This window comes from Ursus arctos, unplaced genomic scaffold (assembly GCF_023065955.2).
Source record: "Ursus arctos isolate Adak ecotype North America unplaced genomic scaffold, UrsArc2.0 scaffold_7, whole genome shotgun sequence".
NCBI lineage: Eukaryota > Metazoa > Chordata > Mammalia > Carnivora > Ursidae > Ursus > Ursus arctos.
This window is the reverse complement of record NW_026623089.1, coordinates 11,499,011-11,519,873: the sequence shown is the minus strand read 5'-3', so window position 1 is coordinate 11,519,873 and position 20,863 is coordinate 11,499,011. Positions and strand designations below refer to the sequence as shown.

Below are 20,863 nucleotides of genomic sequence, written 5' to 3'. Positions count from 1 at the left end.
TGGGAGGCCTTCTGGAGGAGTATGGGCCCCAGATCCCGGCCAGGCCATGTGGGGAGCTATGAAGCACCCAGCTGGTGGCTGCTGTTGGTCTCCAGAGAGCCAGCATTCTCATCCTCCCTCAGAGAGGGCCCAAGTCTGGCAAGGCCAAGGCAGGTGGGCCAGGCTGGGCCCGGGGTGGGGTGGGGAGCTTGCTTCCTGGGGCCTTATGCTGCCCACAGCCCACACCCAAGCGTTTGTAGCTGGACCAGTGGAGGCCTGGCCCAGAAGAAAGTGCACAGCAGGGGTGGTTTGGAGAGATTGGTGTGGAGGGGAAGGGTCTGGGGGTGAATGAGAGGGAAACAAAGTGGCTGAGGCTATGCTGGCAGAGGCAACATTGGCTGAATTCACATAGAATGTGGAGTATCCTGAAGTAAGTTTGGCCGTATGCTGAAGGGGGAGGGGCCGCCAGGACCCAGCTTCAGGAGCACACCCACCCCAGTGCTGAAGGCACAGCGTGAGCGCCGCCCCCTGCGGTCCTGGTGGCCTTGCTTCCCTGGAACCTGTTCCTTCTCATCCCCAACTTGACAGATAAATGTGGTCTCCATCCAGTTCACAACTTGGCTGGGGAGCATGGGGTTCTAGTCCCAGCTGTTCTACCCACACAATTAAGTCATGTTCCCTCACTGGGCCTCAGTTTCCGTTTCTTAAAAGAGGTCCTCCCTGCCAGACCCATCTCCTAGAGGCCTTGGGAGCCGGAGCTGCGACCTGCCTCCCAACAGTTCCGGTGTGTTCTGTAGCCTTGTGGGCCAGCATTGGCTCTGTCCTCATCCGGGATCTGGGCACTGCCTCTGCCCCAGGCCACCAGGGGACTGGGGCTGCCACAGCCACTGTGACAGGGTCCTGTCAGTCCATCCTCACAGGGTGTGGCAGGGAGTGGCAACACACAGGCATGTGGGTCAGGAAACGGCTTCACCCCTAATTTGCCATGTGACCTTGGTCTTCCTTTCCCTGGGCCTCGGTGTTCTTTGCTGTAAAATGGGTGAGGCTTGACCGGATAATGTCTCAGGGTCCCTACAAATCGGACCTTCACAGACTTTACAAGCTTACACTGAGGGAATGACTAGTGAGTCACAAGGTAAGAACCAAACAGTGAGAAAGATGAGAGATGCTTCAGTCAGAGAGAGAGGTGTTGCCAGCGAGGTGTAGGGACTCCCTGGATGTGACGTTGACACCCTGGAAAAAAGGCAGCCCCTGTCCTGCCGGCCTGCCTCCTTGGGGGTGCTGTGCCCTGGCTGGGGTCCCTTCACAACTGCACTAAAGCAGAACGCAGTTACAGAGGTCTGCCGCAGCTCAGGGTGACTCCGCTCGGGAGACAGGACTGTGGACACAAGGAATCCGGGTCACAGACAGCAGCTCCTGCAGCACGAGGGCGCTGCTGCCAGCCTGTGACCCCCTGGAAAGGACATCCAGGGTGACCTGAGGGCTTTACACTTTACACTCGTAGTAGCTCCTTCGGAGTCTCACATCAGGCCTCCTCTCCCCTGCGCGTACAGTCCATCTCTGCGTATTTTTATAAGTTTTATCTCTGTGACATGGGAGTCCCTTGAGGCCTGTAACTCCCAGCTTGATGTTCTCAGCAAGGGTCCCAGGGGGTCCTCGGTAGTTCTGGTCCCCCTTCAAGCCCTCGCTGTGCCCTCAGGGGTTATGGAGGGCCAGGGGTTCCCCCCGCCCCAGGGGTCTCTCATACCACACTGGGTCCTGTTCTGGAGCAGATGTGCTCATCTCCAGCATCTGCGGGCGGCCAGTTCGGCCTCACACCTGGAGAGGTCTCCTGTGTCACTTCTTCCCGCTCCCGCCAAGCCACCGCCCTGACTTGTCATTCTCTCACTGCTTCCCTTGGTGTCTCTGCTTCCTTCGTAAGTGTATGCTTCTCTCCACGTGATGGGCAAGCACTCCCAGTCCTTCTGCACATTTCAGAAGAGACGATTCACGTCCATGAAAGCCCCAGACGCTGGGCAGGGCCCGCTAGCGCTGCACGAGCACGGCCCTGGGCACATGCGGCTGGCCTGCTCCGTCTGTGCGGCCAAGGGGCAGCCGTGCCTTGCTTTGTTCCCGATACAGGCCTTGTTGGCATCGGTGGAAGTTCTTAGGTCGAAAGTGGTCAAGGAGGAGACGTGAGAGCAGGGTCCCTGTTTCCCCACACTCGCTGCCACTGTCGTGTTGCTTTTGGTCTCCCGGCCACCACTTGAAACGGCGTGAACACCCTGGGGAGAACCAGGACCCAGAGCTCAGGAGGCACCGCCCTGAGGGGGTAAATGCCCCAGGGTGGGTGAGAAGAGCAGCTCACGGCTCAGGGCCTGTGGGTGCCAGACACCTGCTAGGCATCATCTGTGATGGCGCCAGCCTCTGTGAGATGAGAAGGGTACAGGTGGCTGCCAGGGCCCAGATGGGCAGGGAGGTAACGTGCCACGGCCACTCAGCTAATAGGATCTTCAGCTGCCCTCAGCGAAGGCAGTTTCCACGGAGCCTCAGCTTTGCCGGTCCAGCTGTCCATCTGCACCCGCTCTGGGGCTGCCCACCCACTTGTGTCCCCCCTAGACAGTGGCAGCTAACGTGTATTGAGGACTCACTGTGTGCAGACACGGTCTCACCTAGTCCGTGCCGCTACCACGTGATGGGATTCCATTAGCTCCATATTATGGATGAGCCCGGGGAGGCTCCGGAGGGGCTGTCACTGTCCCGGGCCATGCAGCCGGGATTTGAGCCCCTTACCCCCACCCGTGGTGTCCTGTTTCCCACACCTGGCCACTCAATGCCCTCCTGCTGCCCCCGCCCCGGCTGCGATCCACAGTGAGGACGAAGTGCTTCCTTTGTCCAGCCTGGTCTGCTCCTTCGGCCCATCCAGGGACCGCTGCAGGGGGCTGTTCCATTCTCTCCCTGCCTGGCCAGGCTCATCCAGAAGCCTCTGCTGGAGGACCCCATCCTGCTCTCCAGACCTCCCTGCCCCTGCTCAGCGCCGCCTCCATCTCCTGGAGGGACGGGGCCCAGACCGCTCATCAGCTCAGACGGTTTTACAAGTGCCTCAGAGCCTGCCAACATTTTTTCCTTAAGTACTCCTCAATTTTAAAAATTTAAACCACACCATATGTTGTGGCCCAAGGGCCTGGGGAAGGTGGTCGAAGCAGTCCCGTGGGGTGACTGTTTTCCTACAATAAATTTCGCACTGCCTCCCAGTCCTTCCTGTAGACAATCTCTCGGGAGCTGTTTTCACTTCTCAGTGCTGCAGATGCCCCAGGGGCTGGGGAGCCAGGGGCTGGGAGAGGGGTTGAGCTAGTGGCTGAGGCCCCAGTGGTGGCCCTGAGGTCCTTGAAGAACTCCCAGAGCCATTGTCCCCAAACCCAGATCGTCCTTACCTTGAGCCCTTCTTCGAGTTGTAGCCCCGTATCTCGTCTCCAAGCAGCATTTCCAAAGGGTACGCTAAAGGACACTGATCATTTGAGAGGCTCTGTAGTCAGTTACATGTGGACGGTGCTACATGCTATATCTTCCACTTGTAAAGATTCATCTGGTATGTGAGCATATAATCAAAGGCTCTGAGAAGTCCTGCAGTAAGGAAACCTGTTTGCAGACAAAGCATTTCCCAAACTTATTTGACCATAAAACCTTCCCCCGCCTCCGCAAATTCTACATCCTGCTGGATACATCTGCGGCTGTAGAAGACATCCAGAGGTCTTCATGACCTGGTTTCCTTCTGCTTCAAAATCCTTTCTCCTGATACCTCTCCCACAGGCCCCACACTGGGCTCTGGCCATGTCATTCCCAGTCTTATCTTGCTGACCACACCTCGTAGCCTTTGTTCAGGCTGTTCCCTGCAAGGCCCTCCACCTAGACCCCTGCTCTGGTTTTTTTTCCCTTCTGTGTCCCTCAGCCTGACACTTTGGCTGCACACAGCCCCTTGCCTGTGGTCAGAAGCTGCCACACCTACCTGGGTAGTCTCTGAACGTGCCGCACTGTCGTACTTACGCAGGTTCCCATGGTCATGCTCCCATGCCCCCGGGTTCTGAGGAGCCCACCATGCAGGGGGGTGACAGCACGTCAGTGGATGGGTCCACTGCAGTGTGACAGGAGCAGTGGCAGAACTGTGCAAAGGGAAGCTGCCCCTCCACCTGCCTGAGTGAGCCGGGGACGCTCCTGGGAGGTGATGCAGCTGAATCAGATGTTAATGTGATGAGAAGGAGGAGGCCAGATATGAATGAAAGGAAAGAAGGGCCTTTCGTGGGCAAAGGTATAGAGCAGTGGTTCCCACCTGGGGACGTTTTGCCCCCGGGAGGCGGTTGGCAGTGTGTGGAGATAGCTTTGATTGGCACATTGGAGGATGTGCTGTGGCATCTAACGGGTAGGGGCCAGGGATGCTGTGGAATGCCTTGTGGTGCACAGGCCGGCCCCAGAACAAAGAATTCTCCGACGCTAAGTGTCAGTGGCGCCGAGGTTGGGAAACCCTGCTGTGGAGTGGGACAGGGCGTGCGGCGGTCAGTACAGCAGGAGTAGAAAGATAGGGGGATGAGGGCCCTCTGGGTGGCAGGGTCTGGCAGACCAACCTGAGGAGTGTGACACCATCCTGGTGGCAGTGGGGCCACGAGGGCTTTGCAGGCCATTTGCAGTTGGTTCAGGCTGGTCCCTCTGACCACATGGGGGAGGAAAGGGGAGGAGGAGGGCTGCGGGCAGAAGACCATCTAGGGAGCTGCTGCAGGTGCTGTGGGAGTGACCGTGTCCCATGCTGGGACAGCGGCTCTAGGGACATGGTGGCACAAGGGTCTTAGGAAATGCTAGATGGAAGGAACTCTTGGGGGATGGCCAGGTGTGGGGCATGAAGGAGAAGGGTAGAAGGGGTCCCAGGTGACTCTCTGGTTTTCATCTTGAGTTACTGAGTGGCTGCCCTCCCCCCCTCCCAGGAAAGACAGAGAGACAGAGGACAAAGGTCATTGCTACAGGTGGCAGGGTTATTAGCTCATTGGGCAGAAGTGATAGCATCTGCTCTCTGTGGATATCCCCTGCGCCTGTGCCGTGCTGTACTCATGGCTCGCGATCATTGCAAGCTGGTTTGAATGAGACAGTGAGGGGGCCCTGGGAAGCTTCCTTCTGTGGGCCCTTCACCTTGCCTGCCTCGTGTCTTTCCTGGGGAGCTGCCACTTGGCTGGCTTGTGTTCCCTGGTGTCTGACATGGTATGTTTGCTGAGAGTCTGGCTGGAAAGTCCCTGCTCAAAGCCAGAGCTTATGCCTTGAGCTGAATTCTCATTCCCTGTGCGATGATGCTCTTCAAACCCTGGCTTAAAGGCTTCGTTCCCAAGGGGCAAAGCCCACTCCTTGGACGCTGCCCAGATCTTGCATCAGTTGTCCAAATGTGGCCAGCTTTGCTCTGGGGGCTGTTAGAGACACCAGCCCTGGGCGGGCTTTGGAGTGCACCAAAAGTGTTGGAGATCTAACACAGAGGCCACAGAGTGCTTTGAAAAGGCGTTTTAGGACCAGATAGACCTGGATAGAAAGCCAGACTTGGTCTCCTTTAGCTGCGTGGTCTTGGGAAAGTTAATTAGCCTTCCAGTGCCTCGGGTGGTCCGTCTGTCAGGTGGGTGGGGTGGCCGTGGGGGTCACTGATATACCCGCAAGTGCAGAGCTCAGGAGCTGGTCCGTGTTAGACACTCACTCAGTGGTGGCTAGCATCTGACTCTCCCCCTCCTCTCTGTGCTTTCAAAATTAGACTGTTGAATGAGGAAATCATTCAGACATGAACTCCAGCTGTGGAGTTGAGAGAGGCCAAGGAGGGGTCTGGAGGGCCCCAGCCATAGAGGCTGGCCAGAAAGGCCAGGCTCATTAGAAGGCGATGTGTTCGTCAGGATGATTAATGCTAGCTGCCACAAGAAACAGCACCCAAATCTCAGGGGCTTCACACAACACAGATTCTTTCTTTCTTAGGCACAATCTGATTGGGTCTTCAACTCTCTTGGGTGAAGACCAGGGGTCCTGGCTGCTTTTGTGGCCCCACCATCTTGAAGATGGTGCCTCATGGTCACTGCCAAAGGGGAGGAGAGGAGTGAAGGAAGCCCACGAGCATTAACTGCGTAGTTCGAGCTCCACTGGCCAGCGAGGGAGGCTGAAGGACTCGGGGAAGCATATGTCGCGTACAGCTTCCTGCCTACCCTCTCATCCCCCAAGCCCCAAACTGAAAACATTGTCTGTATGACAGCCTCGTCTCTGGTGATGGTGAGACAACCATGAGTACGGCATGTCCTAGAAATAGTCAGAGGTGTGTCAGCTCAGTGAAGTTGCCCAGAGGCCCTTGGTCAGATCAGGTTTCTGTGCTGGGCTCTGCAGAGATCTGGGCAGCTCATCTTCCCGATACCTGCAGACCGGAGGTATTACAGGTGTTTGGGGGTGCATGTGGGGTGGGGAGGGGGCAGGCTTGCTTTGAGCTGGGGTGGACCAGGAAGGATTTTTAAGTACAGTAATGAATAATAATAGGTGATTATGAAAGCAGTGTGATATATCATCTATCACTACAGACTTTAAAATATTAGGGTTATGGAGCTATAATTCATATACCATAAAATTCATCCTTTTGAAGTGTACAGTTCAGTGGTTTAAAATATTCACACAGTTGTACAACTACCACCACTATCCGCTTCCAGGATATTTTATCACTCCCAATAGCAGCTCTATACTCATTAGCACTCACTCCCTACTTCCCTTTCCTCCTGGCCCCGGGCAACCACTAATCTACTTCCTGTCTCTGCGGATTTGTCTATTCTGGGCATCTCATGTACATGGAATCGTACAGCGTGTGGCTTTTTGTATCTTCTTCCACTGAGCATAACGTTTCCAGGGTGTATCCATGTTGTAACACGTATCAGTACTTCAGTCTTCTTTATGGCCCACATAATATCCCGCTGTATGGGTAAACCCTGTTGTTATGTATCTTTTCATCAGTTGATGGACACTTGGGTTGTTTCCACTTTTTGGCTAGAATGAATAACACTGCTGTGAACATGTAACATTCGTGTGCAAGTTTCTGCCTGGACCTAGGTTTTCATCTCCCTTGGATAGATACTTAGGAGTGGAATAGCTAGCTGGGTCACGGGGTAACTCGATGCTTAGTCATTTGAGGACCTGCCAGACTGCTTTTGAAGGGGCTGCACCATTCTGCATTCCCACTGGCAGCGCCTGAGGGTTCCCATTTCTCTACATCCTCACCAACAGGTGGCATTTTCTGTCTTTTTAATTGTATTCATCTTAGAGGGTGTGAAGTGGTATCTCATCTTGGTTTTGATTTGCATTTTCCTAATGGCTAATGATGCTGAGCATCTTTTCACGTGCTTATTGGCCCTTTCTAGATCTTCTTTGGAGAAATGTCTATTCAGATCCTTTGCTCGTTTTTTAAATTAGGCTGTTCATCTTCTTAAGGTTGAATCCTAAGGCTTCTTTGTCTGATCTGCATACAAGGCTTTTATCAGATCTACGATTTGCAAATATTTTCTCCCATTCCAGGAGTTGTCCTTTTACTTTTGTGATGGTGTCCTTTGAAGCACAACGGTTTTTAATTTTGATAAAACTCAGATTCATTTTTGTTACTTGTTTTTAAATGACTTGCTTTCATTGCGTCTTATCTGTCCTTGTCAGAAGGCCTCAGGGTTTTGGGGAACAGGGTGCATCTGGGGACAAAGTAAACAAATCATAGTGCACTTCAGGCCCATGGATCTGTCTTCCTCCGGAGAACCAAAGCCCCATTGCCAGTTGGGAAAAGCAGGGCCTGGCCTGGTCCTTCACGATTATTCCAGTCCTTCTCCCAGTTGACATAACAATATCCTCTCCTTTAGGCCATCTATGTCCAACACTGCAATGGCATCCTACAGACCTGCTCTTGGATCTTCCATAGCAACTCTTCAAGCTAAGTGTTAGTGTACCCATTTTACAGACCAGCCAACCAAGTTCTGGGAAGGGAAGAGGCTGGTTTCGAATTGTGGAGGCAGGGCTTCAGGTGAGGCCCTGAGTATCCTGCTTCGGCAGTGTCGTTTGTAGTCCGTCTTGCCATGATTCATTTTAATTGGGCCCACGAGCAGTGGTTCCGAGTCTCCGTCTTTGAGCTGCACCACCCCAGTCACTGAGGCCTGGCGGGTGGCACCCAGTTTTAATGTACTATCAGCAAACTCCAGGGGAGGCTCAGACCCGGTGGAGGGTCCTGCTGAAGGGGCCTGGACACCAAGGTGCACTGGTGGGTTGGGGCAGGCTTCTGACATGAACCGGCTTGGCGGCCTCTGTGGGATGCTGGGAATGCCTGGGGTGAGCAGCTTTTGGAGGGTACTTCTTGCTGGAGGTCTACCGGCAGGGTATTGTTCTCTGGGCCCCACACAAACACAGGCCTCTTTGCTTCTGTAAACACTGATAGGGTAAGGCAGGGAAGTTTGTTCTTGTTAAGGGGAAGTTACCCATCAGCCTGAGTTTTTGCACAAAAGAAATCTATTCCTAGTGCTGGTGTGGCTCTCCGGAAAACATCCACCTTTTAAAAAGTAAAGAGCTTGAATGAAAGGAAATAATAATTATTCCAAGTTCCTTTTTCCCTGGCCCCTGGCCCCCTGCTCGCTTCACCGGCGCCTCCCCCTTCCCGGCCTGGGCAGCCGATCCGGAGTCTGAGCTAGTCCAAGCCGGCTCACTTCTCGGCGGGGACAGTTCCTCTACCTTGGGGGCAGTCAGCAGCTTCAGTCCTTGTCCTCAGGAGCACATGGAGCCCCGGTTCGGCCTCCTTCCTGCTGTACGTCCCTGGAGCCTCCGTTCTCCTGGTATGATGATAAATGTGGCTGCCGCTGGGTTCGTGGCCGGCCCTCCTCCTTACAGCACGCCCACAGGCTCCGCTGTACCTGCATCCCACCCTTGCAATCAGTTATATAGAACTTTCTTCCCTTGTAAATTAACTCGTGTCTTTCTGTTTCAAATCAATGAGTTTCGGGGCACCTGGCCGGCTCAGTCGCTGGAGCATGCCACTCTTGGTCTCGAGGTTGTAAGTTCGGGCCCTACGTGGGTGTAGAGGTTACTTAAAAATCAAATCTTTTAAAAATTAATTAATTAATTAATTACAATAAATGAGTTTCAAAAGAAAACTTTGTGTCAGGACCATGCCTGGAAAGCCAGCGCCGGCTTGTCATACAGAAAGCTAACTGGGAAAAGTGGCATTAAATCCTAGCTGGGTCCTCTTCGGCCGGCCTGAGGCTCCGAGCCTAGAGCTGCCTTTCTCTTTGTTTGGGAGAAAGATTAGTGAGTATTGGAGATGTGTTAGCAAGATGGTGGCACCACACTGAGACTTTCTTCTTCATGACGGGAGGCTCAAAGGAGGACTGAAAAGGGGATACCGTTTTCACTGAGCGGTTCGGTATTATTTGTGTCCCTGCACCTCCTGAGACGACCTCATCATCTTTGGAAAATGCGGGGCTGACTATCTACCTCCCAGCTGTGATGCATTTTATAAATGTTGACTTGTTGCTGGAGACAGCGTAACCTGGAGCCAGGAGCACTGGACTAGGAGTCGGGCTCATTCCCCATCTCCCTTCCTGGCTTCCGTGGCCTGGGAGGGAGCTGGCCTAGAGTCTGCCTAACCATCTAACCAATCCTTGGTCTCCAGGGCAACCCAGGGCATGGGATATGAGTGGTTTGGACAAATCACTCCCTTCCCAGTGCCTGCCCCATCCTCCATGGGGTTTGGGCTTCCAGACACTGGTCCTGGACCCAACATTTCATCTCTGCTAGATTGCTTGGCCCTCATCTGTCTCCTAGAAGGTGCCTAGAAGGGCACCTCCATCCTGTTGTCAATGAATCCAGTGAGCTCGGAGTCCACCTTTGCTTGAGCCCCTCCTGAGCAGGATCTGGCTGGGTAGGCAGCGGGGCTGGAGGGGCAGCTGGGCCTGCACCCTGGCTTTTCCCACTTCGCCACAGCACTGCAAAATGACTCCGTGGAAGAGGACTGAAAAGAAAACTTGACAGAGGAACTTCCTGAGTTTTCTCAAGCAGCAGTGGGGAAGGGGAGGCTGGGCCTCTTCCTCTTCCATTTTTGGGAGCAGCAGAGAACAGAATTCAAAACAGATAAAGGCACATTCGTGCTTACTAGCTATTGGGGGCAAGACAGAAGGGAGCTAGCATCTATTGAGCAACTACTGCGTGCCTGGAACTTCATGTTCCCTGTTTCATTCGGTCCTTATAACGGTTGTCTGAATGGATGAGAAACAAGGGCTGAAAGGGGTTAAGTAATTGCCCAAGAACACCAAGCTTGGGGCCGAGTGGGGAATCGAAGCCGGGCCTGAGCCCCAAAGCCTGACTCTTCTCATTCCCCTCACAGCCAGATGCCTGCCCTCCCTGGGCCTCAGTTTCTGTCAGTAGAGTGAGGAGGTTGGCCTGGATGCTGTCTGCGAGGCCCACCCGGCTCCAACCCCCTGCAGTTCCAGGAGCAGTTCTTACTGCGGGCCAGACTGATTCCACTGGCTTTAAATAACTCACATAATCCTCACATCTATCCCGTGGGTTATTATCTCCATATTAAAAATGAAGAGATGGACACAGAGAGGTTAAGTCACTCCCTCAAGGTCACATAGCTGGGATGGGGAAAGCTGAGACTTCTGTCTGTGCTCTTGACCCTGTTTTCCTAAGATGACCTAACCTGGCTCCCTGCCCTGAGCTCTGCCTAAGTCTCTTCTTGATTGAGGGTTTATTAATGACCCAGGAGCACTCACCAGGGAGCTAGGGTACTGTTTGGAGAACAGCAGGGCCTGTGAGGGCTCCTGGGTCATTTCAAGGTCACCCCAGTGCCCGGCACAGCACCACTCTCCATGAAGGGCCCGTGCTGCTTGACTGCCTTCTCAATGCAGGCTTCAGCCTCCAGAAATCCTGGTACATTGGGAGAGGAGCCGAGAGCCCTTGCTGGGACATCATTCCTCCAATATACTCCGAGGGGACAGAAAACCTCCTGGGGTGGGCCCGGGCACCCAGGGCAATCTCAGGGACCATCCAGTCCAGGGCCTTGCAGATAGCTTTAACTGCGGATTTCCAATATGCAAAGACACAGAGACCAGCCACAGTTGAGTGGCCTGGGGCTGGACCCCCTTTTGCCTCCCTCTCCGTCCCCAGACCTTGGCTTTTAAGAACACCTGTGGCTTGGTGGAACCCAGCTTTAAAACCTGAACTGAGCCCAACTTCTCATTCCCTATGTGAGGGAACTGAGGCCCAGAGAGGGGCTGCACCCCTCCCCTCCAAGGGTCACATGACTTGGAAAAGAGACTGGACCATTCCTTGCCAGGCTTTCCACAACCCTGGAAGGTTGGAGAGAAGGCACTAGAAGGAACTGACTTCATTTTCCAACTTCTACTGTCGTGGCCTGCAGCTGGGCTTCAGTTCCCCCGAGGCTCTTCTTCTTTGGGCTATATGTGTCTAAATGCTGAGACGTTAGCAGCATCGAGGCAAAGCAGGGAAGCTGCTGGTGCCGAAAGCTGCACCATTTAGCATCTGTGCTTTTTAAATGGAGACCCTTGAAAGGGAATATTGTTCGCTCTTTCCTTTACTAAGGGTGGCTTGTAATGGGGGAGGTGTGAGCAAGTCAGGTTAATTTAGCACCTACCATATGCTATATGCTCTGCACCTCTCTCTTGTCTTCCTGGCCATCCTGTGTAGTAGACCAGTTGTCCCTTCTACGGTGGGCAGAGGTCTTCAGCTGTTGAGAGGGCAGGCTGGGAGAATTGACCACAGGTACTGCAATAGATGGGTGTATGCGAATGTCCACAGCAGCCTACCCCGAGTCACCAGAAGGTGGAAAGAACCCAGTGCCCATCAACAAATGAATGGATAAACAGAACGTGGTCTGTCCACACAATGGAATATTATTTAGCCATAAATAGGAGCGAAAACCTGACACAGGCTACCACGTGGGTGAACTCTGAAAACATTATGCGAAGTGAAAGGAGCCAGACATAAAAGGCCACGCATTGTGTAATTCCACTTACATGAAATGTCAGCCTAGGCAAATCCGTGAAGACAGAAGTAGATTAGAGTTTACCAGGGGCTCCTGGGAGGGAGAGATGGGATGTTACTACTTAATAGGGTGATGAGAACATTTTGGGAAAAGGATGGTGGTGATGGTTGTCATTATAAATATAGTTATAACCACTGATCTGTACACTCGAAAATGGTTGAAATGGCAATTTTCACGTTACATATATTTTACCATAAAAGAAAAAGTATTAAAAAGAGAGTGAAGCTGAACTCCAAGTCCAGTCTGTCTGATTTAGAGCCTGGGATCTTTCTCCTCCACTGTGTTGTCTTCTCTAAAGTTAACCAGAGACAGAAATCCCCCCCAGATCAGCTTCCCAGGTGCTGCAGGAAGGAGCAAGTCTGGAGGACGAGGGTGCTGCCATCTGTAGACTGTACACAGGCTGCTCCCTCCAGGCCCTTGTCCAGCTGCTGGCCCCGTTCATGGCAAGCCTGGGGCTTGGCTTACACGTCGCACCATGTCATTCGCATGGTCTCATGTCACGGTCTCCTTGCACAGCATTTTTAACGACTGTGCAATTATCCTTCAGATAGGCATACTTATTTTTCTTCCATGACCTTTCCTGGAAAACAAATTCTCTTCGCTGGCGGCCTGACTTCTTTTCAGCTCCTTCTGATATCCTTGAGGCCTCTGTGCCAGCTGGGGCTCCTCACAGCATGCCCGTCTGGGTCCCTTTCCTTTCTTGTGACCTTCCAGGTCAGAAACTTGGACGCTCCTTTGATGCCGGTGGAGCCAGCTCTGCCTCTGATCCCCATTCCTGTGTGTGTGTATAGTATTTCCTGCCCAGCATTCCTCTCTTTAGAGTGGCTGGAGACAGAGAAATCAGCCCTAGGCTTCCTGAGGACATAGCCCCTCCCCCACCTCCCCAGATCTGCCCTGGGTGGGCAGCCGTGCCGGCCTCTGCGCTGCCTGTGCTCCGCTGACTCACCGTGTGGCCTGATTGGCCCTCCCCATCCATGGGCCTTGGGTAGAGCAATGACATCATGGGGGGTAGGGGATGGGGGGTTTCAGTTCGACTCCCTGGATCTTTGGAGATTCTTGCCCCTCCTTCATTCCCAAGCCCCGTGGAATGAAATCTTCACTGGAGAAAAATCTTCCAAGGCCAAGATATTTCCAACACAATTTCAAATTGAAGCCGGTTTGGAAGCCGAGGAATGGGAGGGAGGGCGTTCTGGCAGATGGAGAGTTGGCTTGCTGGGCCGTGGCCTCTCACGCACAAGGAATGAGGGACACTCCCCGCCGTGAGCATCCTGCAGCCGGCGCCTCGGACCGGAGCCCGCTCCTGAGTTACCTGCGCACGGCTGCTCTCACCCGGAGCACAGGGGGCTGGATGCAGACAGCTCGCCAGGCAAAGTCACGCTTCTGAGGGTCCCGACGGCCAACGTGGCCTGGGTGAACAGCACGTCATCTCCCATCCAGTGCTTCATGCCCACAGGTCATGGCCGGGGATTATCACATTGACAGAGCCCGGCTGGCCCCTCCCTCCCGTCCAGGCACGTTTCGTTTTGTTAATTATCGGTTCTTGCTTTTGACGTAAAGAGTCCAGGCCTGGGTCAGGGTCACTTTGTATTTTCCTTTCTTTCTCATTAAAATTGCCTAGCTCTCAGGGCCCCTGGCTAAGTTCTGCTGATGTTTAAAAATGTCCTCTCTCTCTGACCCCTAAAAATCCTTCCTCCTGATTTCTGCGAAGCCTCTTGAACGGCAAAGGAAATACGGGTCAAGACCTTTTAAGCCCCAGTCTGCTTTTCCCTTCTTGAAGAGTTGTGGCTGTTTCTCAAGGGCTGTGTTTCTCCACTTTGCTGACCCAGGAAATGTGACACCTTGTGACTTGGGGTGGCCAGGTCAGCAGGGGCGCCATCGCAAAGGCCTGGAACCCTGTGCAGGGGCTGCGCTCGCTCCGAGCACTTCCTGGCCTCAGGGCCCCTCACTCGGTTGGTGACCTCTCTGAGCCTGCTGTTTGGGGCCCTTAAAGGTAATCCTGCCATCTTAAATTTGTCCAGGAAAGTGTCAGGAAAAGAATTGATTCTCTCAGAGCCCTGGGCTTCTCAGAATACTTGTTGGTATGCAAATGCCAGGAGCTAAAAACAGGAAGGGTCCCCCTCGTTGCTCAGCCAAACACCCTTCATCCTTTGGGCCTTGGTCAGACCTCACCTTAGCCATGAAGCCACTTGTGTCTAATGAGACTGCCTCTGGGGGCGAGAGGCTGATCCGCACTCAGCCATCCTTAGTCGGCGCCAGTCTGGAACTCCGTCGTGCCCTCGGCCGAGTAAGTTGGTCTGTGAGGTCCTTGGGGTGGAACTCATGACCTGAGCACAGAACGGACAGGGCGCCCACGTGGCTAATGGACTAAATCAGCCTGGATCCCCGCAGGAGAAGCGGTGGGCTCCTGGCTTCCTGACTACTCACAGCGCCTCGTCAGCTCCGCTGGCGAAGACTGCTCCGTCCCTTGCAGTGTTTCCTGGCCTGGCAGGGTAACCAGCTATCGCCAGGGGCACCCCAAAGTGGTGCCAGAGATCATTGCCCAAAGAGTTAAGGAGATCGCCCGGGTGCTCGCGCGTATCTGCGTCACAGTGGGATTGTGGGCCTTACGGAGGACGCCGGGTTACTTCTCAACACAGCGTCAGGGCGTTGGCTTCTGCACCCTTTCCTCCTCCCACAGAAGCTCCAGGGAACCCGTGAGCTCCTCAGACTCTGGGTCTTTGGCTGTTCATCACGGAAACATAAAGGTGAAGCTTAGGCTCCTGAAGGCTTGGTGGCAGGCCGAAGGCGCACTCCTGGGTGTCCCTGCGGAGAAGGCCCCTCTGAGACACAGTGCTCTCTGTTGGAGACAGGGAGGATCCAGGTTTTGGGGGGGGCTGAAGCGTGAATAACCTGGAGACCATCCTCATTACAAAAAGGAAGAGAATATTAAGTACAAAAGTATTTCCTGAGAATGAGAAAAAAAATCACAACCAATGACTAGATCCTTGGAGATTCAGGCCCTTTTTATCTGAGATCTCAGTTTACCAGAAATGCCTCTGTAGAAATGCTTCCCCTCCCACCTCGAGCTCTCTGTAGCTCCCAGGACTGCAAGTGAAGGGCCCCGAAGCTTAAGCTTTCTCTGCTCCAGGGAATCGCGTCTGATTGGAGTCTCTGCCCACCCTGAGGGGAACCGGTAAGCTCCCTTAGAACTCGGAAGAGGCACAATGAGACTGGTCATTTTTTTTTTTTTAAGATTTTATTTATTTATGTGACAGAGAGACAGCCAGCGAGAGAGGGAACACAGCAGGGGTGCGGGAGAGGAAGAAGCAGGCTCCCAGCGGAGGAGCCCGATGTGGGACTCGATCCCGGAACGCCGGGATCACGCCCTGAGCCGAAGGCAGACGCTCAAAGACTGCGCCACCCAGGCGCCCCGAGACTGGTCATTTTGTGCCTTCTACCACAAGGACCTGTGGCCACCAGCTGCTTGTCCAGCCTTGTGTCTCCGCACAGCGGGGCTACATCTGGCCTGGCGCTCAGGCCCTGTAGGCCACCGGTCAGGCTGACCGTGTGGACACTCGGGGAGGAGTTGGGGATGTTTCGGCTGAGGGCTGGAGGGCACAGACATCAGACCTCGCGTGGAGGGAGCCACAGCCCCGTGGCACTGTGCTCACAAGCATTTGTCTGGGCTGATTTATTTTCCCCCAATGGCCAAGAAAGCAAAACCCTGACTTGGTCCTTCGGTTCTGTTCTTATTTGGGGCTTGTGGATTGTGTCTGCTGCCTGGCCGTGGTCAGAGAGAGGAACTGCTCCAGACGGACACAGAGGGCACGGCAGTGGCTTTTCCACATGCCGCTGAAGGTTTTGATTAAAAAGGTGGAAGAATGGTGCTTTTTCTTCCTGTCAGCCAGACCTTAAACCAACCCTCGAGTGAGGAAACTCTGTCCAGGGCTGCCATTCAGTAAACTCCCTCCTTTGTCTTCTGGTCGTGATTGTACAAGCAGGTTTCATTTCAAGCCAGGATTTGGGGTTGAAACGAGCCCTGTTTCACCCACTTCCTGCCAGTCCCAGTGCCCATCGCTAGAGTCAGGCGGACTGGGTTGAGTTAGTTCAGAACCAGAACCTGAAGGGTGGCGGGGAGGGAAAAGCAAGGAGAGAGGAAGCCTCTGGTGCTTTGGGTAGTGTTTGGAGGGCCCTCCTACTCATCTGCCCTACCTCTTAATTTTACAGGGAGTGAATTAGTCTGGATTATTGGCAGCAAGTGGCAGATACTTAACTCCCAGTTGCTCAAACAAAGGAGGAATTTATTGGAAGGGTGGGGATATGATGAAATGAAACTGGAGAGAGACACCAGCTGTACATGGGCTGGGGAACCCTGGCACGAGGATGCTTCCCCCAGGGGCAGCTCCAGGTTCTCCCCCAAGCCTCCAGCCCACAGTTTCTGCCTGAGACAGTCACTCCAACCACTTGTAACTAAGAACATCCCGAAGAACTCTGACTGGCCCAGTTGTCATGAAGTTAGGGTAGACCAGATGACCTCATGAGGGTGCTTCTGATGGACCAGACACTCTTGCTCTCCACTTCCCTCTTCCCTGCTGTGAGTGTGAATATACGCACATACATTTATTTAGCGGATATATTGAGCACCTACTGTGTGCCATCATCAGTTCTTTTCAGCAAAACAGAGCAGAGAGATTATAGGTTTTGGAGCCAGGCAGGCCTGGATTTGAATCTCAGGTCTACCCTTTACTAACTACTCTGGCTAAGAGCACATAGGAAGTACTTGCTGCTCACCAAGCATTGTACCCGATTCTGAGGAGACAGGAACGAACAGCTTTCCTGCCCTTCCAAGAGCTGTCTGGGGCTCAGTTTCCACATCTATGACCCTAGATCAACAAGCTCCATCATATGACCTTGTTCTGGGGAGCAACAGAAGTATAAATTTGTGGGCAAACTCACGTCGATGGGCCAGTAACTATCAGGCCGGCCCCCCTCCCAGGCGCCCACAAGCGCCTCTGGCCTTGGCTCCTGCTGGACGCCTGATTCCCGCCCCCACCCCCGCCCACAGCCAGGCCCTGGCGGCTCTGCGTGCAGGGCTTCCCGTGGCTGACGCAGATCCCCTCGTGAGGGGTCAAGGGGTGGTCAGGGTATGGCTGTGGGAGTGCCCTTCCCCTGTTCCTGTCCAGGGGGAGGAATGGGAAATGGGGGTGGCCCCCCAAGAAACAGCTGCCTCCGCCCTGGTATGGGCCAGACAGGCAGACCTCTAAGCAGCCCTTTTTGGAAGGCAGGGGGCCCTCCAGAACCCCTTTTCCCGTCCGCTTTTCCTAAAAGCTGAGTCTGTCCACATTGGGAAATTGCAAATAGTTTACATGGGGAATGTCAGCTGCCCACATATGAAAATATACACATCATTAAGCCCTAAGTGCTTGCGTCTGGAGATAGAGCGGACAGTCTCCCGGGCTGACCTTTTGTTCACTGATGCAACCGCCGCTAATGAGCACGGAGCTCTTCGGTGGGATGTTTTCATATGTTGAAGTGAAGCATATGTTGGCCATTAGCCTGCGTGTATGTGTGCGCGTGTGCGTGCCTGTGTGGTACGTACGACACCACTATACAAATAGCGTTTACCCAAACACACAGAGTCCGTTTCATCTCATTCTCCAGCCCCACGGGCGTCCAAGACCAAAGTCCCATCCTTCTCACGAGATCTGAGAGGACTGGGACATTCTTGGAGGACATGGCAGTGCTTAGGGTTACGGCTCTCTGACTAGATGACCTGAGTTTGAATCCTGTCTTTGCTCCCATGCCAGCTGCGTGACCTTGGGCAAGTTACTTAACTTTTCTGAACCTATTTCTGCATCTCTAAAATAGAAACTGTAATAATTAAAACCTACCTTGAGAGGATTGAGAAAGATAACCCCATATAAAGCTTCTAGGACTCAACATATAGTAGGTGCTCAAGAAATGGCAGTGATGGTGATGGTGACACTTGCAATGGGAGGTGGGATTGGGTAGAAGATCTTGTCTGCTCAGAAAATCAGCTTGGATGAGGTTGTATCAGAAGTGGGTCCTGAAGACTGGGTGGAATTTGGACATGCCCTGATGGGGCAGGAAGGGCTTCTTCTAAGGGAACGAGCAAGGGTCCAGCAGCTAGAGAGCTAGAGCTTCCCAGGAAGAGACGAGTGTGGAGTGAACATCCATGAGCAGAAGGCAAGAGGGAGAAGCAGATCGAGAAGGGTGTTTGGAGCCAGAGCCAAGAACGCAGTGGGCTTTGTCCTTTGGAGTAGAGACCATCTGTGCTGTGTGGTATGAAGAAACTCCCTTGGTGGCCATTGTGTCACTGCAAGAGCAAGTGGTAGCAGGTGAGAGAAGAGAATTCTCGAATGCAGGAGAGTGAGGTGAGGACGGAGAGGAGGGGTGGGTGGGATAGATACCAGGGCTAGGCTTGCTGTATGTGCATGTCCCATCTGGGAGGTGGGGACAAGCTGGATTTGAGTGATGCCAATGAGACCAAAGCTATGTCCTTCCCCTGAGGTGGCCCAGGACACCTGGTTCAGGGCCAATGTAGCTCATATCCATTCAGCCCTGCCATAGAGCCCCTCCAGGTGTTAATCCTGGCTGTACCATGGGCCACAGTGTGACCTTGGAGGGGTCTCTTCCCTTCTTGGCCCTTTATCTCAGTTAACGCATGTGTGCCATGAGTGGCTTGAACCAGCTGGGCCCTGATGGGTCTTTCCAGGAGAGCCCCCTGTGATCTCTTCCTTCTGCTCCACCTTGGGTCCCGAATCTTTGAACGAGTGTAGGGTGTTTCCAGAAGGTTCTGAGGGTGACCCCAGGGGCACTTACTGTAGAATTACTGGTGACTTCTAAGGACGTGTGGGAGGTGGTTCTGAAGAGCCTTTTCCAGCCCAACTGTGCCTCCATCTCTGGGTGTCTCCAGAGACCCCAGCCACATACAGCTGATTCCCTCTCCAGTCTGACATCTTTAAACCAGAGACTGAAGCCAGAAGATGCTTCAGGAGCAAGGTCTTCAGACATGTGGAGTTCCTCGCTCATGCAGGAAATGACGTCCCTTCCTCTTGCCAGTCGTCCCAGTGCAGAGGGAGACAGCAGTGCCCCGCACGGCAGATGCAGCAGGGCCCTCGAGGTGCCACCCTCGGGCTAACGATGCAGCAGTCCGTGAGAACTGGCCTCACAGACACGGCAGCACTAATTTAACATCTTCTAGATGAGTCCTCTCTCTGCACACCCCCTCCCTGCTTTCTCCAGCCTCCTGGCCTTTGCCTGTACCATGCTGGCCTCCTCCAGCTGTGTAAATCCGACCTCTCCCCCAAGGTCTGGCGCTCGCCTTCCCTCCCAAGGGCTCCCTCCCGAGGGCTCCCTCCCAGGCCGATTTCTCATTTTTCCCTTCAACTGTTATTGCAAAGGCTGTGCTCCTCAGGTCTGCGATGAATCACTTGGTAATTATTTCAGGTGTGCCATCTGGCCTCCCTATTCCGAGGCCGGGAGGCTGGGCCGCCTGTGGGGAGTGTGTGCAGCGAAGCTCGTGGTGAGGGGCTCAATAGCGCCACCTTGTGGGAGGACTGCTGGGTGGGCCAAGGCTGGAGGGCCTGGCCCGTGGAGGCAGAGCTGGGCTGGGGCGTCAGATCTCGCGGTGACGTCAGTGGGGGTGGGCGCCAGAGCACCCTAAGAGGCAGAGCCTTGGGTGTGGCGGGTGATCAGCACCTGCTTCCTGGGTTGAGTACCGAGTGCAGCACCGTGGGGTGGCTTCCTGCCCAGGCCCGGCCCCTGCCCTCCTCACCGCCGACCCTCCCTATCGAGCCAGCCTCTGTCCCTGAAATACCGGGATTGTCCCGCTTCAGGTTCACACAGAAGGCCCCTGTGAAGCTGCAGTTCTGACCGGGGAGGGGTGGAGCCTTGAGCAGCTGGAGTGCTAAGGGGCACTGAGGCAGCTCTAGCCTGCCTGTGGGCAGTTAGCCAGCACGTCCCCCAGACCCAGTGTGTGGGCACTCCGGACGCACAATGACCGCTGCGGATTGCAAATGCAGCTTCAGGCCCAGTCCTGGCTGCTTGGCTCTTCCGTTCAGTCAGATCTCACCCCCCACCCCATGCTCCCCATCCTCTGCTCTACGAACTACCTTCTCTTTAGAAATCCCGAGGCCTCCAGGGCATTGATTCATTGCCGGTCATCAATATTGTGCCTGTGCATTGCGGAAGTTACTGTTTCGATGGAGCGGAGGGTAAGAGCGGTCTGGCTTAGGCCCCACGTCAGAATTTAGGGTCACAGGCAGGCAGTGGAGGCGGTGTGAGGTCCTAGAGAACTTCACGGGGTGGGGGGACAAAAGGGAGGAGAGGGGCCTGCAGGAGAGTGAAGGTGCGAAACCCACTGGCCCCCTGCATCCACCTCAGGGGTTTCTCCTCCCTGCGTGCCAAGCGGCACAAGGGACTCCTCTCAGAGTGCTGTGGTGCCCGAAAGACACCCATGCAGCGGTCTCCGAGTCTTGCTGCCGCAAAAGGTGTGTTCTGGTTCACACGGACAGCAGGAGCTGCCTGTATCCCCAGAACCCGGGCCGTAAGCACCAGGAACAGTGGGCTGAGTCTGGGCCACCAGGGCGGGGGGTAAGAAGGAGCAGCTATTCTGAGGGATTCCAAGGGAGACCTAGAGCCCAACATGCACGGGCTGAGTCTGTCCTACCAGCTGCGAATGTTGGCAGCCTGTCCCCAGCCAGGTGAGGGCCCAAGTGCCTCTGGTACCGGATGTGGATTCAAGGTCAGTTGCTCATTCCAAAGGGGGTGTGGGACAGGTTCTTCCCCTGCAGGTGAAGGGGGCTCTTATCCAGAGGCACAGAC

The 20,863-nt window shown here is 54.3% G+C and overlaps 1 protein-coding gene across 5 annotated transcripts in view; it reads left to right on the top strand.

Annotated features, from left to right (window-relative positions):
• Positions 1-20,863, top strand: part of GRK5 (G protein-coupled receptor kinase 5) — a 207,229-nt gene that overhangs the window by 154,652 nt on the left and 31,714 nt on the right. The window lies entirely within an intron of this gene.